Source organism: Danio rerio, chromosome 25 (genome assembly GCF_052040795.2).
Source record: "Danio rerio strain M-AB ecotype USA chromosome 25, GRCz13ab, whole genome shotgun sequence".
Lineage (NCBI taxonomy): Eukaryota > Metazoa > Chordata > Actinopteri > Cypriniformes > Danionidae > Danio > Danio rerio.
This window is the reverse complement of record NC_141045.1, coordinates 16,823,833-16,846,817: the sequence shown is the minus strand read 5'-3', so window position 1 is coordinate 16,846,817 and position 22,985 is coordinate 16,823,833. Positions and strand designations below refer to the sequence as shown.

The following is a 22,985-nucleotide window of genomic DNA, read 5'->3' as shown; positions in this document are numbered from 1 at the left end:
TTTCCAAAACCACTCAAAATTCATTTTTCTTAGACACTGGCAAGACATTGAATTTTAGTCACTTGACTTTACAACCTAAATCTAACTTAATATTAACATCTTATGACATTGTGTGCCTGCTGGATAGATTCACACACGCATCACTAAAAAGAACCAGCTCACACGCAAAAGTGTCATATTTTTTTCAGAAATGTACATGCCTTAAATACATATTTGACTCACTTAAAAGAATGAGACTCATTAGTTTCATAAATTTGCACCAATGCATGTTTTTGATTCACTATAAATAGGTGTCTCGCAGGAGTCATTTATTTGTGAATTTAAATGTGACTCCACAGGTTGCTTTTCATGAGTCATTTAAGAATCAGATCACATTCTTTGCATCTGAATCACTATAAAGAACTGATTCATAAAAGTAGTTTGTTTTAGAAATCTACATTCCTACAGTATGTATTTGAATGTATAAAATCAACTGCCCCATAGGAGTCTTTTTGTGTGTGACTTAAACTACACCGGTTGTCTGCATAAATTTGAATCACAAAAAAGAACCAACTTATAAAAGTCATTTGTTTCAGGAATCTACGTCACTGCATCATTGGTATCATTGGTTTGTGAATCAAACTATACGGGTCGCCTGCAAGTATTTGAACCACTAAAAAGAACCAGCTCAAACAGAAGTATATATATTTTCATACATATTTGATTCATTTAAAAGAATCAGCTCATGAGACTCATCTTTATCCCTGCACAATTTTGATTCACTGGGAAAGGGCGACTCACAGTAATCATTTATTTGTGAATCAGACTCCACTGGCAGCTTCTTATAAGGTATTTAGAATCAGATCACACCGTTTGTATTTGAATAACACTTTAAACAACTGAAAGACCCAGATCATACAAAAGAGTCATATTGTTTCTGCAGAAATCTACATGACTCACTTCAAAGAATCAGCTCATAAGACTCAATCGTTTCATAAATCTACAGTACATCCCAGCATGTTTTTGATTCACCATAAATAGTCGTCTCACAGGAATCACTCATTTGTGAATCAAACTACACCAATTGATTCACAAAGATTGCTAATACAATTAAAATATTGCTATGTTGTCACACACTGAAAAAAGTATTAGTTGGATTTATTAAAAATATTTTTTAAGGTAAGTGGTTGCAAACAACTTATATGGGTTGAATTTAAACGATCAAATTAAGTTGAACATTACTAAATTAAATTTGTTTAAATTCAGCCCATATAAATTATTTGCAACCACTTACCTTAAAAATAGTAAATCTAATCAATCTTTTATTTCAGTGCACATCAATTTAAACACAAAATCAATTAAATAAATGTGCAGGAGCACTTACCATCCATGGGCTTCAGGATTTAATATTTTGCATGGTTATAAAAGAGATTTCACAGTTTTTTTCAACTCCAATGCACACAGCAGTTCCACTGAGACCTTTTCCTCTCCAAATCGAAACTCCAGAGGACTCGAGGGTCAGAGGAACAAGTGAACGATGACACTTTTCAAAAGTGTGTGGCCAGGGTGAAACTGCAACCAACAAGAGAGAGGAAATTAATGAGCACTCGGTGGTTCGTGACGTGTACTTTTGCATGGCCTTTTCGACGCAGAACATGCTACTATCGTACAACAAGGGTCAAAGCTTAAGTGTTTATTCCATCAGACATCAGAGAGGATGTTGACATCGAAATAGAGACATATGGAGGACCAGTTGAATAGGCTTGCCAGATCTTTGATCTTTTTTTTATTTTGTAATAATAATAAAAAAAAAAAGATCAAAGAGTATTATATATGATACCTGCCAATAGTTTTGAAAAAAATAGCATTTTTAAGTCTTTTTATGCTAATTTATGCTGAATTTAATTAAAATCTAAATATTCAAATTGTGAAAGATTTGAATTGTGAAGATTGTGAAAACATTGTAAACTATTTGAACTATTCAAAATACATGTTTTCTATTTCTATAAGGAGAAGATGTCAATTGATTGGCGCTTTATGACATGGTACGTTATTCTGCTGGAAGTCAGAAGATGGTAACACTGTGTTTATAAAAAGATGGACATGGTCAGCAACAATACTCATATAGGCTGGGGCATTGACATAATGCTCAATTGGTACTAATGGCCCTAAAGTGCGTCAAATAAATATTCCCTTTCTTCCCTATTCTGATGCTCAGTTTTAACTGCAGCGGATTGTCTTGACCATGTCTACATGCCTAAATGCATTGAGTTGCAGCCATGTGATTGGCTAAGTAGAAATTTGCGTTAACGAGCAGTTGGACAGGTGTAGTTAATAAAGTTGGCGGTGAGAGTATTTTGAGCAATATTAAAAATATTGAGAAGTTTTTTTTTATTAGTAATACATAATTATTATGCATCTTGAACTTAAAAGAAAAAAAATACAAATAAATTAGATGTTTTTAAACGCTTAGTATTTTATTTAAATTACAGGGAAAAAAATATAATTTCCATGTAAATAAAAACTAAATGAAAAAAAAAAAAAGATATCAACATTTAACACAGTTTACAGTTTACAAATACTTAAACTGACACATTTAAATGAAAACCAAAATAAAAATTCAAAGTATAAAAATACAAGTTATTGAACAATATCAAAATTAATCATTTAGATTTCTATCACAACAAAAAAACTGCCTTTTAAGTGAAGTTTCACAAACAAATTTCGAGAGGAGCACGTGATATGATTGACCACAGCTGATCTCTCATCTACAATCATTAGTTAGCCAATTAGATTAATCCAAACTCACTATAAGCCTAGCAAAAAATTAATCACTCATATTTGATTTCAGAAGAAACCCCCATCCACCCTTTCTCCCATTTCTTCCTTTACCACGGGAAGCTCTCAAGAAATACCTGATCTCATACTCCTCTTACATGCTCAATTGACCAGGCAGGAGCCCTGGGCTCAATTATCTCTGAGCTCAGGGTTCTCTCCCGGGACAGCATGCCAAACCTGCTAATAGTGTCAAGCAATATCCAGGTGTGAACTCTTGAAATATATATTTAAATATAAAAAACTATTGTAAATTGCAATTAAAGTTCACAGCATTTTTGTTTTATTGTCATTATTATTCAGATATTATTGTTATTAATTTTCTATTATTATTTTTCTTTTAAGGAATTTCTAAACAAATTAACAGAATCTTACTGAAGCTATTTATAGGTAAAACAAAATAATCTCATACTGAAAACTTAAAACCCTTTCACTCAACACCAATGTATTTAATACCGAATAATAGTAATTAAAATTAAAGTCAGCACAAGAATTCCATGTTTACATAAAAAACATATGCTGGATAACTCTATTTCAACATTATATTGCTTTCAAAAGCATATTTGAAACATCAAGGCAGACACTTCCATTAGCTCTGCATTCTATGAAAATAATATCACTTATGTGTATTTAAGCTGATGCAGACACCAAAAAGGAATGTCTCGTTTTTGACACAAATATAAAGACACTTATCTAATATACACATTGCACCTTGTGTTGTTTATACAGTCAGATAGAGTCAGTTGGCAAGTGTTTCGGCTCATGCATCATTTTTCTAAATAGTCTGCCATCTAAAGGCAGTTCAAGGCGAGATGGAAAGATTCTTCAGAGAAATGAAGCGTCAAGGCAGTAATGTAAGCGATGTATGACACTTACAAATCGCGTTGAGCAGATAAGAGCAAAGAAAATCCTTGACAGCACAGAATGCAGACGCATCCAAAACCACATCGCCTCCATTTAGTATATCTGATGAATTTACATGCCAAGATTGCAGTACACCTATTTCATGTGCACTGACATATGGAGACACACACACACACACATACAGTGGAGATCAACATTTAAGAAGTTTATAAACACTTTTTTCCTGAAATGATTTAACATTTATTATTCAAAGTTTGAAGACATTTGAGCTGTGCTATACCATGCTAGCAGAACAGTGATTACAAAATAACCAAAACACGTCAACAAGAAAAAAAAAAAACGGTCATTTATGAACAAAACACAGTGATCAAAATGAGAAAGAAGGCATTGATTTTAGCATGAACGGGTAAGATTACAACAAACATTTCTGAAGGTTAACACTGTAAAAAATAGGAAATCACTAGTCATTCACAGGACATCACTAGTAGTGCTGCATGATATTGGAAAAAAACTGATGTAGTGAGTAGTGCAGGGCCGAGAGCCGACTGTCACCTGTGTGCGCCACCTGTCTCGAGTCTCACAGCAGAGCTCTGGATCATAAAAGGAGGATAAACAACTTGTGTTTTCTTTTGCTTTCAGTTTTATAGTAATCTCCATGAGTACTCACTGTAAAAAAATAAAATAATTAAGTTGACTCGAAATTTTAAAGCAACCAGCTGGAAAGAAAATTTGAGTTTATTTGAGTAAGCTTCAGCGGTTGAAGTTGTGGCAAATAACTGACTTTCAGTCTCTAAATAAGTTGACTGAAAAGGCTGGTTTAAGTCAAGTATACTTTATGGAACAATTTGGCACAACTTTAACCACTGAAGCTTAATAAACTCAAAATTTCTTTGCAGGCGGTTGCTTTAAAATTGTATTTTAACTTTTTATATATAATATAAATAATAACTTTTTACTTTTACAGTGGCAAATGCTCATGTGGAAAACTCAAAATTTAAAGTCCCCTCAACTGATTTTTTTTACTTTCATTTAAAAAACAGTTCCAAACATCCAGTCAAATCATTTTTTATAGGTAATTCAACTCTAACCTCAAAAATTTGTCCGCCCAACTTACGTTTTTATTCTGATATAACAATTTATACGATAGATTTTTTTTTTTTTTTGTCAGTTCTACGCCGCCTTCTTCCCGAGGGCAAGGGAGGCATCAGTTGAAACCTGGTGACTGTAATCTTCAGTAGGCATGGCACTAAAACTTTAATGGCGGACGGCAGCTTCATACTGAATCAATCTGGCAACCTGTGTGTTCATCAAGTCAGATGAGGAGGGGCCAGGTGAAAAACAAACAAAAAACTTTCCAATATTTTAAATTTGGACTGCAATAACTAGTTTAACCACTATGTCAAACCTACATACTGCACCTTTAAATAGGATTTGTAAGATTAAGAAATGCATCTTTAATTATTTAGGATTCTGAAAGTGCTCCAATCTTTATCAGAGTTTAGTGTTTTGTGCTTAAGAATTTATGCAACAGTTAAAAACATCTCTTTTACTCCTGTTTGTATAATGTCAAATAAGAGTAAGCGGTGACCTCGGAATTTGGAAAACTGAAGGTTGTTTGCTAATTTTGATCTCCACTGTATAATGAATATTTAGTGCAGTTTTGATTTGGAGTGACATTTTGCCTCTCCAAATTTGATGAATCAACTCAATTTTTAAAGTCAACATAAAATATGCCCTTTCTAAAAAAAACACGCACACATAAATGAGCTTTGTAAACATTGTTATACCCTAAAAACAAAACTAAAATATGCACAAGTGCTTCATCATTTGAATCTAAATTCTGTAGGAGACCAAACAAAGTAGCACAACCTCAGGGAGCAGCAGAATAATCCATCTCAATGAAGCATGGAATCATACAGAAACAGACAAAAAGACTGGATGGAAGACTAATCAAACCTGCAAACCAAAACAGACATGGTTAAATGTGTATTGGATATCAGATGGAGAATAGACTTTTAATTAAATCCGGATTGTGGGCGCTCGGCAAAATCCCAAAGGCACGGTCTTCTCCCTAAGGACAAAAAAAAATAATTAATTCAAATTTATTGTGCAATTAATTCACATCAGTATTGGGTTGGCTCAGCGTCGGAATGTTATATGATAATATGTCACTGAATCTTTTGCAGGAATGCCAAGAGTCCTCGTTTGCCAAAATTTTTCTCCATGGCAACTGGAGACAGTATCCTGATTAAGCTTTTGTGCATAAATCGACCAAATAATGATGCTAAAAAGTACTTTGTCATAATTGGACAGTTTTGCCGGCTCATCCAATATATATGCAAATTGTGCGGTGTTTGAGTGGATATTAATTTGGGCGAATGAAACGAAATATGTCTTGCGCTTCACAGCTAATATATGCGAATTGACACTTGCCCTTTTATTTTTAAGTGAGAAATGTTTGTTTACTGGCCGCCGGCAAGACAGCTGTCACTTTTCTTTTTGTGGTGAGAACTCAAACATTAAGTAAAATGTAATGTGGATAAAATCACATTTAAGTATAAAAATAGCTAGTTTAACAGTCAAAAGTGCATTTAGCCAATTCTTTTGACCTTCTTGACAGCTAAAACCATGCAAAAGAACATATAAAATCAAACACGAAGAGTCTCAAAAACCCTTTTGTAAGAGGAAATACTTTCTTCCGCTATTAATAAACATCTTCAGCTGATGGTCAGAACAGCAAAACAGCAGTGTCTTCACCAACGTCACTTTAACTATTCTTTAGCACAATGTTTAAAATGATGACAAAACAGGTTATGCTCACATTTTAAGAATTTAAGGCTGAGCGGCATTAAAAGCCATCAGTCTAGAGACATTTCCCAGTATGTCTCTGTTGCAATTGGGAGTACACAATAATTAACCCTGAAAAAGCCAGAGCAAAGCAAATACTACCAGATTACTAGGGTATAAATAAAGCACTACAAAATACAAAAGAGAGAGATTGGAGCTTAGACTGTCACTTACCTGCTCTATAATGATTTGTTCAGCTGTAGTTTGAAACATACGCTGAAAAAATGCAGTTTTTCTTCTCTAAGAACTTATGCAGTCGTCATCTTGATGTGGAACGCCAACCGTCTTTGCTCTGGTCAGTATGGCAGGCTGATGGCCCTGAATGTGCTGAATCAATGCTCCGAAACTATGAATATTTTAAAATAGGCACTTTCCTCATAAATAAACTGTATAGTTGCAATCTAAACAACTACATTCTTGCCTAAAAAAGCCTCAAAAGACCATTATGTTGCCCAACAGCTGCAATACTTGTCAAACTGTAGTCCTCTGCTTGCCACTCCTGTGGGCAGAGTAATACACTAAGGTGAAGAGGCTATGCCAGTGATGATATTGCTTTAATATCTCATGGCTATCAGCCAATCAGATTCAAGAACTTTTTTCCCCCCAAAATTTCATGTTCTTCACTTATTATAGCAAGTTTTCGACTTTTTTTCCCTCAATATGTAATGTTATTACAGTAACATAAATTCTGACTTTTTTCAGAATTGCAAGTTTAAATCTCACAGTACAAATTTCATATCTAATAATTCCAATTTTATTCTCAGAATTGCAAGTTCAACTTCTTAGTTAATAATATTACACAACTCTAAATCATAGTTTTGTAATTTATAGCTTCAACTTTGCAGGATGAACCTCTTACTTTTTTCTCAGAACTGTCAACAATTTTTTAATTTTTCATTTTTAAGTCAGAGTTACCAGAAAAAAATTTTAAGTTTATGTCCAGTAATTCAGACTATTTTTTCTCTGAATTGTATATTGCAGTATTAGAAAAAATCTGAATTGTAAGAAAAACCAAGAATTCTGAGTTAATATCTTGCAATTCAGACTTCTTTTCTAGAATTACAAGTCTAAATAAAAAAAAATGAAAAAATGAAAACTGAGATTTTCATTTATTCATTTAGCAGATGCTTTTACCCAAAGCGACTTATAAGTCAAGAAAAAAAAAAAGCACTTCAAGTCAATGCAAGTGAGGTAATAGAGGCAAATTACCTCCAGGCAGCACAAATGATGCAACGTATGACGTATTTACCGCGAATGTGTGGAATTTGCACCCAATCGCCCCAAACTAAACTCAAGCTGTAAATTTGTGTGAGGACAAAAACAAATTAGAGTGACTGACGTGGTGAACCCGCCATAAGAAATGAGTGTAGATAAGAAAGTGTTGATAAGAAAGTGTCTGATGCATATGGAGATGACAGAACATGTCCTACAATAAAACATCACAAAACAAAAACACAAAGTCAAATCAAAAATCCACAATCACTTTTTATTCCCAATCAAAAACAGCATTGCCTAATAATGAAGGTGAACTTGAAAAGAGAGTAGAGGTTGACAAGGCAGTTTTCAACAACTCCAAATCAGAGGTTGTTGGGAAAGTGTGGAAAATGCAAATAAAAAGTAGTGATTTCTAAATTTACTTTGACTTGTATTTCATTGCAGACAAACAAACATTATTTAATGTGTTCCTCGTGATTTTTATTGTTAGTTTTGTTATTTTCAAATTAAACATCCAATTTATTTATATTGCAACTTTGGTTCTTGCAACACATTTAAAAAAAAGTTGGGACAGTAAAGCTTTTACCACTTTGTTATGTTGCCATTCCTTTTCACAAGACTTAAAAGACTTTTAGGGACTGAATACACTACGTGATGAGTTTTAAGTGTAATTTCGACCCATTCTTCCTGCAAACATGTCTTAAGATGGGCAGGGTCCATCTGTGGTCTTCACTATCAAATTTTGCACTTCAAAACGTGTCACACATTCTCTGTTGGAGAAAGGACTGGCGGTCAGTAGGGGTGTAACGATACACTCAGCTCACGGTGCTATGTGTATCACAATATAATGTTCACGATTCGATATGTATCACGATATTTGAAATAAAAATTGAAAATTAAACTGAAATGCAAATTTTTTTTTTTATTTAATTACCAAGTAAACTATTTTTTATGTATTTCTTTTGTTTCAACTTGTTAAACTGAACCTTCAAGAAAATAAATTAAACAGGACTGTCTCTGGAAAATAAAACAATTTAAAAACTTCTTATAAAATATTATTGAAATTATTCAATTCAATTGAATTTAACAGTAAGAGCTTATAGCTTTGCTTAGTCACTTGCTTTTTTTGTGTGTGCAATCTACATTTCCAGGTAATCAGCAGTTCTATAAGATAATCCTGAACATGTGTATCTGTCTGAGAGGTTTTTATGGATGGCTGTCTTCATGTTGGGCATGATGAGTGACAGGGTGGCCGTCTTTTCATAACACAGGACAGTCGTGGCTCTTTTCAGCAGTTTAGGCAGGTTTACTATTTCTTCGGTGTCGCTGATGTCGGCGCTATCAAGTATATCATGTTGACGTGCATTTTTGTGTACCTCTGTACTCAAAAGAGTTAATGCTCGTCGTAATCAAAACTCTAAAATGCGATACGATTGTTTAAATAATGTGCACGCTTTCGGTTTCATTTCCACTGCTGTTCATACTTCCCACGCGGCTCCTAAACGATCACTCTGTTCCACAAACTGAATGTTGTTTACTACTTTATTACCTGTTAGTCACAACCAGCAGGTTCTGTTCACTGAAGCAGACGCGCGCGAATGATATTTTAGGGTGAATTGTACCTTATAAATACAGTATGTGACTCTTTCAACACCATAAGGAGGTATCCATGTCGCTGTGCAAAGTATGTAAATCACTATGAAGACTTTAAAACTTAGGCTATGTTTGACCCAGTTTGCGTGTCAAAAAGCGGACGAGTCTAAAGCAATGACTGTACAACCAAAATGTTGCCAGACGTCTGATTTTGAGAGGATGGGCCATCCTCTATTTCAACTCCACTCATCTTGGTCTGCTAACATTACTGCTGGTGCAATCTGAACTCACGTGCGACAACAGGTGGAATGTAGCTCACGTGCAAACAGCTCAACTAATAAGAGAAAACAGACGTCATATCGTAATCAAATCGTCATAACGCCACGATGCATATTGTGACATTTTTGCATCGCAATAAATCGTACAACGATAAATCGTTTCACCCCTAGCGGTCAGTCAAGTATCTGTATCCTCTACCTCCACAGCTAGGACTTTGCTATGTGTGCAGAATGTGGTTTTGCATTATCTTGTTGGGCATCCCTGCAAAGAGAGGGCAACATAATGTGCTCCAAAATCTCTATATACTTTTCAGCATTAATAGTGTCATCACAGAAGTGCAAGTTACCTTTGCCAAGGGCACTGACACAACCCCATAACCATGACTGACCCTGGCTTTTGGACTTGACGCTGGTAACAGTCTGGATGATTTTCTTCTTCTTTGGTCTGGAGCACACAACATCTATGGACACTGTTAACATAGGGCTTCCTTTTGGCACATTACAGTTTTAGCTGGCATTTGTGGATGTAACTACGTATTGTGGTACTTGACAAAAGTTTTTCAAAGTAATCTTGGGCCCATGTGATAGTATCACTAATAGATGAATTAAAATTCTTGATGCAGTGCTGCCAGTGGTATTGGATATCACGGTAGTTCTGCTTAGTCCCGCACCCTTGTCCTTTACGCACTGAAACCTCCAGATTCCATGAATCTTTTGATTATGTTATGCACTGTTGAAGGTGAAATATTTGAGGAACATTGTTTTTAAACATTTCATTAGTTTTCTCACATATTTTGTCACCTTGGAATTATAAGGTTCTATCTGCGTTCTGGATCATTTTGAGAAATTGAGCTTCAAAGTTTTGGCATTTCATATAGCAACAAGATGTGTGTAACAGTTCTCTTACAAACATTAACAGGGCAAAGACTCTAAATATAGTCTAAACGTAAATTATCAAAATTCTCTTACATTTTAAATTGGGGTAAAACAAACAGGGCAAATGCAGAGAGAACCTTCTAATTCTAAAAAAAAAGTTAATTACTGTTTGGGATTATAAGGTTCTATCTGGCAGATCATTAATTAAAGCATTAAATACAAAAAGAATTGGTGTTGTAACAACATGTTGATGCTTGAGAGTTACATTTTTGCTTTCTTTTGCATTTATTTAATGTTTTAGGATGAATATTTTTTTCTTGTTCAAATTAAGCATACGAGGCTGTGCTAAATGTTTTGTCCAGTGCAGCTGTTAACTGTATCTAATTAATATCATATTAATTAAATTATATGCTTTTTATGAATTATTGAATTATGTTTATTGAATTATATGCCCCATGAATTAAATAATTATGTGCCCTTTAAGGCTTAATATCCAATTTTAAGATTTTAAACGAAAACAGTCAATAAGCAAATGAATTTACTAAACACTAAAAAATGTTTCACTGACTATATACACAAATAAAAAGATTTCACATTCAATATGTACATTTTTTTTAATAACTGTTTCTTTTTCAACAATGTAAAATTTATCTTTTTATCTCAATGTCAAAAAATGTTTCTAAATCATGACATGCACACATCTTTTCAGTTTCAGGTTTTCTCTCAATGTTATGTGGTGCGGCATTAATTAGTCGACTCTGATTTTGTGTTTCTTTCTGGTCTTTCCCGCTGTCAACGAAGCATCCCAGCGATATGACAAAAAAATCCTGATTCGTCCTCGAGTGTGCATTCAAAATGCTGATTGGCTCACAGATGGAAGCTTATAGAGTCAAACTATAGTTTGAGTTTTTAAATAAAATATTTTTTTGTTTTTTAAATAAAGTTTTAAAATGAAAACAACTTATACAAAAACATCACATTCTTATTAAATTATTTACATTATATGTCAATAACTCAATTTTGACAAAAATGTCAAATAGAACCTTATAATTCTGAGGTGACGATTTGTTGGCAAACTGGTGATCCTGGGCCCATTTTTGCTAAAGGACCAGACCTTTCTTGGATACTGCATTTGTACCAAATCATAATTACAATCACTTGTTGACAACATCACATCATTATTTAACACATTTACCCGAGTACTAGCCCTAAACTGCCCCTCTCCCAACTTTTTGAAATGAGTTGCAGGTCCAAATGACAAGAAAGGATGTATATTTACAAATGAAATTGAGTTGACCAGACAAAACTTGAAATATTTTGTGTTCTTATTGTCTATAACTGAAATACAATTCAAAGTAAATTTGAAAATCCCTACTTTCTATTTTATTTGCGTTTTACAAGTTTTGCAAAAGTTGCGTCCAGACTCTCCTAACTTTTTCTGATAAGGGGTTGTAATCATAACTCTTACACATGCAACAATTAAACAGAGAAACTTGTACCATCCACCAAAACCATTACATAGCAATCATTTTCCATATTCAGAAAAGAAATAAATAATTGAAAATGGATAATTGAAAATCTTAACCTAATTGACTGGCTAAAGCTGCGATCACACTGGACTTGTCTCTCCATAGACTTCCATTCATACGCACGTGAATGCGTCAGACCAGAAACGCAAGGTCATGCGAAAAGTTTCACAGGTTGCTGCGGTGCAAAGTTCAAGCTTGGTAAACTCTGACTTGCATCACTTGACTGCGTGAGACCAACCGATAATCAAAACATGACCTCTCGGGACAGAAATTTAAAACATGGAGCAATCGCTCATTTTTTTTAATGCCTAAAATTCTAGTTTATTCCCGCCCCTTTTCACAGCGCCGCACGACAGAACTTTGCATTATGCAACTCTAGTGTCACTGCAGCTCCACACTTACACAGAGTCTCTTCTACTAAACAAACACTCTTACAATACCTTTCTGAAGGCCACCAGCAATCATCATTCATTTGTTTCAGATTAATCCGGCCACATTAAAGGAATGGGGAGTTTGCAGATTTTTGGCATCATATCTGAGCCAAAATATTGTATACGCATCACGTAATCCTTCACTTTTTGGCCTGACAGTTCTTACTTCTTGTTATGAATGTATGATTTCACATCTGGCCCCTTTAAGTAAGACAAATATTTCTAAAAGCGCAAATGGGGTCTGTTTTTTCTGTATTTTGCTTTATTTTCATTTAACTGTGTGCAGCAATAAAAGCAATTTCTTCCAGCATAAATGATTAAATGTTTCCTTTCATAATCTATTGAATTTGGCCTAATGCAGCCGAGGAAAAATAAACAAACCCAAATGGAAGCCACTAAGGCACAAAAGTAAAGCTATTTTCCTATTGCATGAGAAGCTGTTTTTTCTATCTTTAACAGCAATTGCTCAGCAAATGGGAATGGTGTTTTGTTTGGGACTTATGATGGATTTTTTTTCCCTGATTCGCCTTAATACTTCCTAAATTGTCTTGGAAATGGAAACATTTTGTTATGTGGTCTATTATTCATAAGCTTGCCGCAGTCTTATGGCTCAATAAGGAAACATTTATGGGTGCTTCTTCAGGCCTTTTTATGTCTAGTGTGATTATTATTGCAACTATTGCTGAGTTCAGTCTATGCCTTTGCATTATTGGATGTGTGGGCATTCAAATAGTCTAGAAAACATTTCATGTCTTGCTTGTTAAATAATTAGCCTAGGTTTTGCCATGGGTTACAATAATAATAATAACAACAACAACAACATAAAATTGCAGTAATCACATTTTTATTTTTGCAAAATTGCAAGTTGCCACTTTTTTTTTTTTTAATGTAGGGTTAAACTTTAATACATTTACGGTTTATATCATGCAGTTCTGAGTTGATATCTCACAATTATGGCATTGCAAGAAACAATCAGAGTTGTTAGATCATCTCACAATTTTGTATAAGACAATGCAGACTTTTTTCTGCAGAATATACTCACCAGCCACTTTATTAGGCATTACTGTATAACTGCACGTTAACACAAATTTCAGCCAATCACATGGCTTTCCCCGCCCCCCTTCAAGTCAAGGTAATTGTATTTTATATATAGCGCCAGATCACAACATCTTTTAATAAACAAGCTAAATAGCCGCATGTAATATCTTATTAACACAACGGCATGCAATTTCTATCTCTACATGGTCGCACGCAGGGCCGGCCTGTGGCTTAAGCAGTATAGGCAAATGCTAAGGGTGTTGTACATCCATGCAAAAAAGAAAAGAAGAGGAAGAAATACGCGACAAAGTAATGTTACAATAAAGATGATTATTTTGCAATGACTGATAACGCCACTAACAATTAGCATGACAGATACCCGTCAACCCTCCCGTTTTTGCCCGCTATTCACGTTTAGTTTTCCCGTATTTCCCCCGTATGTTTAATCTTAACATGAAAAGTGAAAGTACCATCAATACAGAGCTGATCTTAAATTTGATAGATTGCAAGAGCTGATCAAGATATTTATGCTTTTGTTTTATTTTGGCTTGAAAGCACGTTAAAATGAAGATAATAACATCTCCATTCACTTTCTTTCCATTAAAGCTTTGCGTTAGCAACCTCTGAATTCAGTGTATGCATGCTGACTGACAGACACGCTCCGTAAGATAAACTGTTCCCAGATCAGCTTCTCCACACGCCATTTACAGAGAAGCAAATGTTTTGGATACTTTGGTGATTCGGGTTTGTATAAACAGACTAATTTTCTCTTAAATGAGCACAAACAGTTACTAAAGTAGTCGAATGCCTTCATTATAGATCTGTGCATTCTTAAAGTGAAACCTCTGTTATCAAACAAAACCAGCCTGATCTCACGAGAAAACGTAAGTATTTTACGTTTTGCCAGTTTAGTGGCTAATTTGTACGAATTTGTACGAGTTCAGTCGTACGAAATGGTATGATTTTAAAAAGGAGGCGTGGCACCTGACCCCACCCCTAACCCCAACCGTCATTGGGGGATAAGCAAATCGTACTAAATTGTACGAATTAGATTGTACGAATTCATACGAATTAGCCACTAAATGAAAAAGTTACGAATTGCCGTGAGATTGTGTTGAACAAAATGAGAGATTCATTTGCTGCTCTTCACTAAATAACTATAGTCACTTTAATGAATATGCAAATACAATCAAAAGTGAAGAAGATTTTATAGCTTTATTTAATTTCTGTATAGGCCATTCATTTGAATAGGCTAAACCTTTTATTTTTTGTCAATATATTCTAATGTTTGCTATGTATTCTATCATTTGAAGCTATTTTTTGTCCCATATTTTTTACATCCCAACGTTTACAAGTATGGCATAACATGGTTGCAAATCAATAAATAGCTATAATGCTATCTATTAGTTTTAACCTCAGCTAAAGTTATGGAAGGGCATAGATGTTATGGAAAATAGTAATAGTAATGTAACTACCCGCACCATTCCTTCCTCAAGCAGTTGTGTAAATATTAGATCTATTCAGCAATAATGTTAATTGCATTGGCATATTTATCTGATGTTTTTTCAGCTTGTAGTCCATCAAAACGTTATTTAGTTTCTTATGACTATAAAGTGCGTATGCACACTAGCAGTGGAGTTTACTGCGATGTAATGGGGCACCACCTGAAATCTTCCCAAGTGCACCAAATTAGTTAGAGCCGGGCCTGGTCGCACAATTAAAAATTTCTGCTCTCTGAATCTACATAGCCACTCTCTGCTGTATGGGAATGAGAGTGTGCGCGCCACATTTGACAGGACTAAAGACGCACGTGCGCTCCCCCGTATATTATGTATAGACTACAGCAGCCACAACACGGGTAAATGATGTGCCTGATGCGTGAGAGTCACAGCAGCTAAAATATAGATGCGGTGCAACCTGTATATACAGTTTATACACCAGTTTATTGGTGCGACTCGCGGGAAAGTTGTTCTCTTTGTTGCAAGTGAAGCCATTGTATTTCCAGTGTTTTGCTCTGCTGTGACACAAGCAGAGCGCTCACCCCTATCAAGCGTCGCATCCAATGCGTACTGACCTCTCCCGGAAGCTCCACGAGTCTCCCGCAAATTTATACCGGCTCCATGATCCCCAAAAATGAGTTAAAATACTTGCAAATCATGGTGACGAGAGTAAATGAACATGAGAACAGATCGCAAGAGGCAGCGATCTGGAAGGATTAGAGTGTCAACAACAGTTTTATAAATTATTTATCGTATATAAATCTACCATAAAAATTAAGTTTTAATTGTATCACTTATTTCAACAAAAATATATTTAAAAATCTAAACCTCAAAAAGGCATAGAAAAACAATTAATTTTATTTATTTATTGCAACAATGCATTAGAAAATGTTTCTATTATAAATCTCTCTGTTCTTTTTATTATAAAAAAAACCCATCATTTGACGTGACAAAAATTACTAAAATTAAGCAATTACAATATGTGAATAGCTGTCAAGCATAGTAAAATTAAAATAGTAAGAGTGTTAAAACCGTCATTTTATTTTTTAAAAAGTGCCAATAGTATGCCCATAAATACTTGAAATCAACTGCACAATGATGCTTTGTGCATTTCAATAAATCCTGACATGCCGTTTTGCTGCTTTCATTTTAATATGAATTGAAGATCAGTGAAGGTTCTTCATCATTGAGCAACAAGATGAGGAGAAATACAGATTTCCCTGACTTTATGCCCAGCTCTCTTGCATGCGCACACACACACACGCACACACACGCGCGCACACGCACGCACACACACACACACACACACACACACACGCACACACACGCGCACAAACAATCGGTTACAGAAAAACTATTTCAGCCGAGCACTAGTGTATTGATTCAAATAATGGAATGGAATGGAATGTTGCATCCAATTATTTTTCTTAATGCCATAACAAAGTAAAGTATGGTAAATGATTTTGCAGCACACAGGACGATTTGTTCCTGCATTGAGAATTACATTTAGACATAGAAAAAAATTATTTTCTATGAATTTCTAGGGAATATTGTGACAGACAGGAACAGATTTCTTTTTTATTATTATTTAGATTATTTATTTATTTATTGTATCTGTGTGTGTGCTAATTTTCAGTTATTTTAAGTCTCTCAAAAGTCACTCAGTCTGAGGAAAATTACAACAACAAAACAAAAACAACCAAACATTTAGTGAAAATGACCATGAATATATGACACCTTAGCCCTCATGCATTATGAAATATAACCTGAATGAAATGTCTAAACATCTCATAGATATACATAGAGCTGCACGATTCTGGCTAAAATGAGAATCGCGATTTTTTTGCTTAAAATAAAGATCATGATTTTCTCACGATTCTGTAGATGTAAAATAAATGTATGTTAAAAACAAACATATGGCACAACATCGATAATAATATTATGTGTAGGTCTACTGGTTTCTATAAATAATTCTATTCTACTTCTAATAATGCTGATGTTGAATTATTATCTTTGAGATATATGCTTGCAATCTGTCATATTAGACAATTTTATTCATTGGTAAAATCAGACATTTGCCATTATCAGATTATAATCAACAATATATAAGCTAGAGTAGCTATACATTTATTTTCATGCACAACTGTAGGTTCGCTATGAAAGAAAAAAACATATCAAATGCTTGTCGTAATCATAACTCTAAAATGCGATATGATCATTTAAATGAAGTGCGCGTGCTTCACCTTCACCAATTACACCTTATATATACAGTATGTGACTCATTCAACATCATTTAGAGGTGTCAATGTCACTGAGCAACGTGTGTGAAACAATGAAAAGACTCGTGCAGCCGCCTTTTCTTCTCTCCTGAACTTGAAAATATGATTTTAAAAATCATAGAAATGCTGGACTAAAATCATCTAGTGGGTCAAATCGACATCTCGATCTTTTAACAATTAATTGTGCAGCTAGATATACAGTATGGTCAAATGTAAATGTAAATGCTACTTGCTACACTGTAAAAAAATCCAATAATTAAATCTAAAGATTGTATAATAAATTACATCACCAGCAGTGTTGCCCTTGCAGGCTGCTTGAGAGCATTCCCTATTATTTACCCAGACTATAAATCCCACCATGTCCTGCAATCACACACGGGTTTCCGTTAACTACCTGATTACACACACACAGCTTAAGGACATAGTCACTGATTGCATGGACCATACTGTATATACACAACTTGTTTCCCCGTATGTGTTTTCGTTATCTTGCCTTGCTAGCCTTGTTTTGACCCTTTGTGTTTTTATACTGCTTTATGATTTATGTTTGTCGCGTGCCTCAACCCCTTCCATTACATTATTTACTCTTTGGATTATTTACATATTACTGTCTGAAACTGATTTTTGACCCTTTCCTGCATGACTACTCATATAAAGCTGCATTTAGACACGATACCCCTGTTGCTACTTTCTAGTTTTGCTGTGTATATATATAAGTTAATCAGAAAAAGTACTGGTAGGTCATTTGTACCATAGTTTGCACCACCAACAGTCAAGATTGTATTTCAAACTAACAAAAATGTCAATAAAAGTCATGTTTTTAAAATATTTAACATCAAAAGTTGTTGGAGAGAAGATCAAAGCCTCATAAAGCAATTCAAAATCATAAATAAACAGACAATAAAACCATGAACCACGAAATATGGAAAATTGCTAACTTATGGAGTTTTTCCAGTGTATGTATTGTATGTTTCTCTTCAGGACACCACAATCCTGTGTGTGTACAGTATATTCATTTAAAACTGTAATCTAATAACAGTCTAAATCAAATAAGAGAAGTTTTATTAACTACATTTATGAAACTAAATAAAATGTAATAGTCACAATTTTTAAATGAGCTATTCTTTAAAGTTACTGGCTGTTACACCGCAATACTTATTCTGCATCTTTTCTGATGGGATCGAGTTTAAACTATTTGATTTATAAACCCAGAGAACTTTCTTTCCATAATTACCGCCAACTTATGTCATGTCCTTTGAACATAGAGCTATTGTCTCTTTGTGTCTTTCATCACCAGAACAACTGTGTACAGCATTGGGCTTGTTTGAACTTGCGTGAGCATAGAACTGCTATATTAGCTTATCCTCCGAGACCATTTGCTTAAATTAGAATAAAAGATCAAAGAATATTACTCAAAAAAAGTGAAAATCTTTTTCTCATCTCGGCAGCACAGCTTGAATGGTTCAATAAGAATGGTTAATCTGTCAAAAAGTGATTGTGTAACTAACTTGCAAACTTATGTAATAACATTAAACACTATTTATGGAAGAGGGATACCATTTTACATTTAAATGATTGCTTAAAATATATTTTTGTAAGCATTATAGAGCCATAAACTATAACAAAAGCATATTTTTTGGCCTCTGAGGACACATCATGTTCTTTTAATATACTACAATGCAATGCTTCTTCCACAGGTGACAAATATCTAATAAATGGACAATGTTTTCTGAAGTTTTAGTCAATGTCTAAAGTGCCGTATTCATTAAATTCTGCCCCCAAATAACTGGCCTTTTATTTGTAATAGCATACTTAAACATTTTCAAATGTTCAAATATTGAGTCTGGAGTCTAGACCAGACTTCAACGATCAATAAAGAAATAATGTTTCTGATGCCTCTGTGTGGTTGAAACAGCTTCAAATATCAAGCAATAAGAGAATTATATGAAGTAGAAATAAGAAGATGGAAAGACAGAGAGAGAGAAAAACAGATGGACACTGTTGAACAGTTACAAGTCCAAAAGCTATTATATTTAATTTATTTTTTTACATTTTTTTGAGGATCCACATGCTGTTTATTTATGGAAAAAAATTGCTGTCATAAATATTTTATATGTCTACTAAAAGACAGAAAATATTACTTTACAAATTGTATTGCAAATAAATCATATGAATATTTTCATATTAGTCAATAATATTACTGAAATTAATTTAAAAACTGAATAACTATAAACGTACACACATTTACATAAGTAAATAAACTGAATTAATGATGGGCTAAAAATCTGCAGAATTCTGCGCACGCAGATTCCGTGTGAGCCTAAAGTTAAGTGATTCCCAAAGAAATTCTGCGCTCCCTGCCAGTAACATTAACTTACGTACATTATGCTTGTTCACTATCCTCAGTCAGATCTTAATTTTGATTCTGTAAAATGTCCAAGAAACACAGCAAAAACGGACCTCATTAAGTTTCAACCTTTAGTACAGCTCATGACGGACATTTCTAAAAGAGAAAATAACAAAAATCTTACCTCAAGTGCCCAGCAAGTGCACTGTTGTGATTGATGTCTCTCGCTTGTTAATGCCTGTCACAGCGGTGATGTAATTTTAACAGTGGAGTGCGCTTTTTGATTTATACTTGTAATCAGGTTGTGGTGTCAGTGGTGAAACTGTATTTCGTGTTTGTAAAGTACACCTATTGTAAATGTATCAGACATATACAAACACAAAGAAATTGTTGAACCTGTGTCTGCTCTTATTGCAGATTTTGGAACTGTACCCTCGTAAAATTATCAGTACGTTCGGTTTTCCTTTACGCATTCCTAAATACAGATGCGTGAATTTTATTCATGTACAAAATATTTATGACAGCGATTTTATGCCATATTTATTAAAAAGAATAGTCAGGCAACAATCAAAACAGAACTGTCCAACAATCAAATCAAAAATTGTAGTGAAAAACAGGCGAATAGTCAGTACAGGTAACAAAAAAATCTAAATAGATGGTAAAAGAAGGCAAAGGTCATAAACACAGGAAGGCAAAACAAGAATTAAGCTTACGTGGCGCTCTAAACAGAAACAAGCTTTAGCAAATGCTGTGTGTGTGTATGAGGTGTCTTTACAGTCCTGGAAATCAGTCCTTACTAGAATCAGCTGTGCCTGAGTAATCAGGGAGAAAACAGGAACTGGTGTGTGTGAGGTGCATGCGAGTTGTAGTTCATTAAAGTGGTATGTGTGTAGTTCTCCAGTGATCTGCAAATGCTCGATCACTAGTGATCATGAAGGTGGAGGGGGGGGGGGGGGTGTCCCAATTGGGCAGAACTTACCCCTCGAATAAAATATACAAAGGGGGAATATCAATCAAAGGATTTCTACAGCCTGTTTTTATGACGTGATTATAAAAAATAGAATTAAAGAATTTCTAATCTCTTGTGGAATATTGAGCATTGCCTTCTGCTTTATCAAAAAAATTGTAATTACACAAGCTATATTGGCATAAACCATGCAATATATGAATTTACACACTTGTTTACATTCACACTGTCAAGTGGATTAATTTAAAGAATAACGAACAAGAGTATAAGGCCGTTTTGAACAAATACAGAGCAACCAATGAACCATACAAGGAGCAGGTGAGCGCAATCAATGAAAACATAACCAGAAAATCAAAACTAAACCAAGTTTCACTCACAGTTAGGGTTGAGTATTGTTTGGGGTTATTTTGATACCAGTGCTAAATTGATACTTTTTTTTTCAAAAGTTAATTTTTGAAGATGATTAATATTAAAAATAGAATGATGGATGGTTAGTTAATAAATGAAAAGAACTGATAAATGCATACAGTAGATAGATGGAAAGGCTTCTTATTAGAAAAGTGTACAACAATATACAGTAAACAGAACTGTACAAAGTCTCAAAAAGAGCCCAATTTGGATAAATGAGAGATAAAAAGTTAAACGGGATAAAAAGTCAAAAAACTAATTTTAAAGTGGTTCAATCATAAAAATAGGATTCATAGATGAATGTGTCGTGTGTTTAGAGTTTTGATTTTGTTGTTGCTTTGTACCTATTTCACTGGTTCCATTAAACTATACTGTACATGCATTTGGACTTCTTGCAAACAAGGCTTTCCACAAACTCAATATGGCCCAACACATAGCCATGAAGGCCACCCAATAAACACTCCACTCCATACCAAAGCCACAGAAACAATGTTTAGCCACTCTTACACAGACACAGAGGTCATAACCACACTGTTCAATAGCCCTGGTCCACTTCAGCTCCACAATCTGCTACTCCTCTAGTGTCCAGGTATTCTTCTTCTACATAGTCCAGGGCCCACCATGGATTCAAGACCCTGGTCCACTGCACTTCCAACATTCTACTTTATTGATCATGTTCAATCATCAATCATATAATCATTAATCAGTCACATTCAATAATAAATCAAGAAGGTAGAATGGATGGAGGGATGGATGACAGTGTTAAAGTTACATATAAAATCAAAACTGAAAGATAGTTAATCCTAAAAAAAACATGGATTGATGGTTGGGTGGAGGACTGAAATGATTATATATTACTACGAATTACAGTACAGTAAATAAAGTCCGGAATACAATTTAAGGTGTATGTATTTATGGAAGGATGGATGGATGGATGGGCTGGATAAATGGAGTGGAAAGATGGATGGATGGATGGATGAATGGATGGATGGATGGATAAATGGAACAAGTAGTACTAAGAATTACAGTACTCTAAATAAAGCCCAGAGTCTAATATGCCTAAATATGCCTAAATAAAGGCATATTTCTTATGAAAAAATGCAGCAAAATAAAATGAGAGAAATAAAGTCAAAAACAAATTGGGATGGATGGATGGGTGGATGGATGGATTGATGGATAAATAGATGGATGAATGTATGGAAGGAGGGATGGATGGATGGAAGTAGGGATTGGATGGATGGATGGATGGATGGATGGATGGATGGATGGAAGGAGGGATGGATGGATGAAAGTAGGGATTGGATGGATGGATGGATGGATGGATGGAAGGAGGGATGGATGGATGGAAGTAGGGATTCGATGGATGGATGGATGGATGGATGCAGGGAAGGAAGGATTGGATGGATGGATGGATAGAAGGAGGGATAGATGGAAGAATGGACATATGAAATTATGGATGGATGAATAAAATGAGTATTATTAAGAAATACAGTACAGTAAATAAAGTCTAGAATACAATTTGAGGTGTATGTATTTAAGAATTAAGAATTACAGTACTCTAAATAAAGCCCAGAGTCTAATATGCCTAAATATGCCTAAATAAAGGCATATTTCTTATGAAAAAATGCAGCAAAATAAAATGAGAGAAATAAAGTCAAAAACAAATTGGGATGGATGGATGGGTGGATGGATGGATGGATTGATGGATGGATAAATGGAAAAAGTAGTACTAAGAATTACAGTACTCTAAATAAAGCCCAGAGTCAAATTTTAGTTGGATGGGTGGATGGGTGGATGGATGGATGGATGGACACACTGAGTAGAGTTAAAGCACATTAATATAAAAAAATAATGCTGAGATATATAACAATAATAATAGAATAATGGATAAACAGATGGATGGATGAATAATTAATAGGTAATTGTATTGTACAGTGTCGGGTTGGGTGTTTTTAGATAGTTTAATTTAAAAAAAAATAGATGGATAGTACCTAGAGCAG

General features: G+C 34.4%; 2 protein-coding genes and 1 long non-coding RNA gene across 3 annotated transcripts in view; 1 reads left to right on the top strand and 2 right to left on the bottom strand.

Annotated features, from left to right (window-relative positions):
- Nucleotides 1-22,985, top strand: part of LOC147830838 (uncharacterized) — a 688,366-nt gene that overhangs the window by 196,939 nt on the left and 468,442 nt on the right. The gene's annotated exons all lie outside the window — the stretch shown is intronic.
- The window catches only part of LOC147830840 (uncharacterized), a 115,524-nt gene that overhangs the window by 24,402 nt on the left and 68,137 nt on the right, over nt 1-22,985 (bottom strand). Inside the window, exon 4 of the transcript XR_015526354.1 lies at nt 1,364-1,551. The gene's annotated coding sequence lies outside the window, so the exon portion shown is untranslated. The remainder of the gene's footprint in view (nt 1-1,363; nt 1,552-22,985) is intronic.
- LOC147830842 (uncharacterized) lies at nt 12,722-17,179 on the bottom strand. Its single transcript, XR_015526879.1, has 3 exons — nt 14,606-17,179; nt 13,752-14,351; nt 12,722-13,684 (listed from the first exon to the last, which is right to left on the bottom strand). It is a non-coding gene; the product is annotated as an uncharacterized LOC147830842 (long non-coding RNA).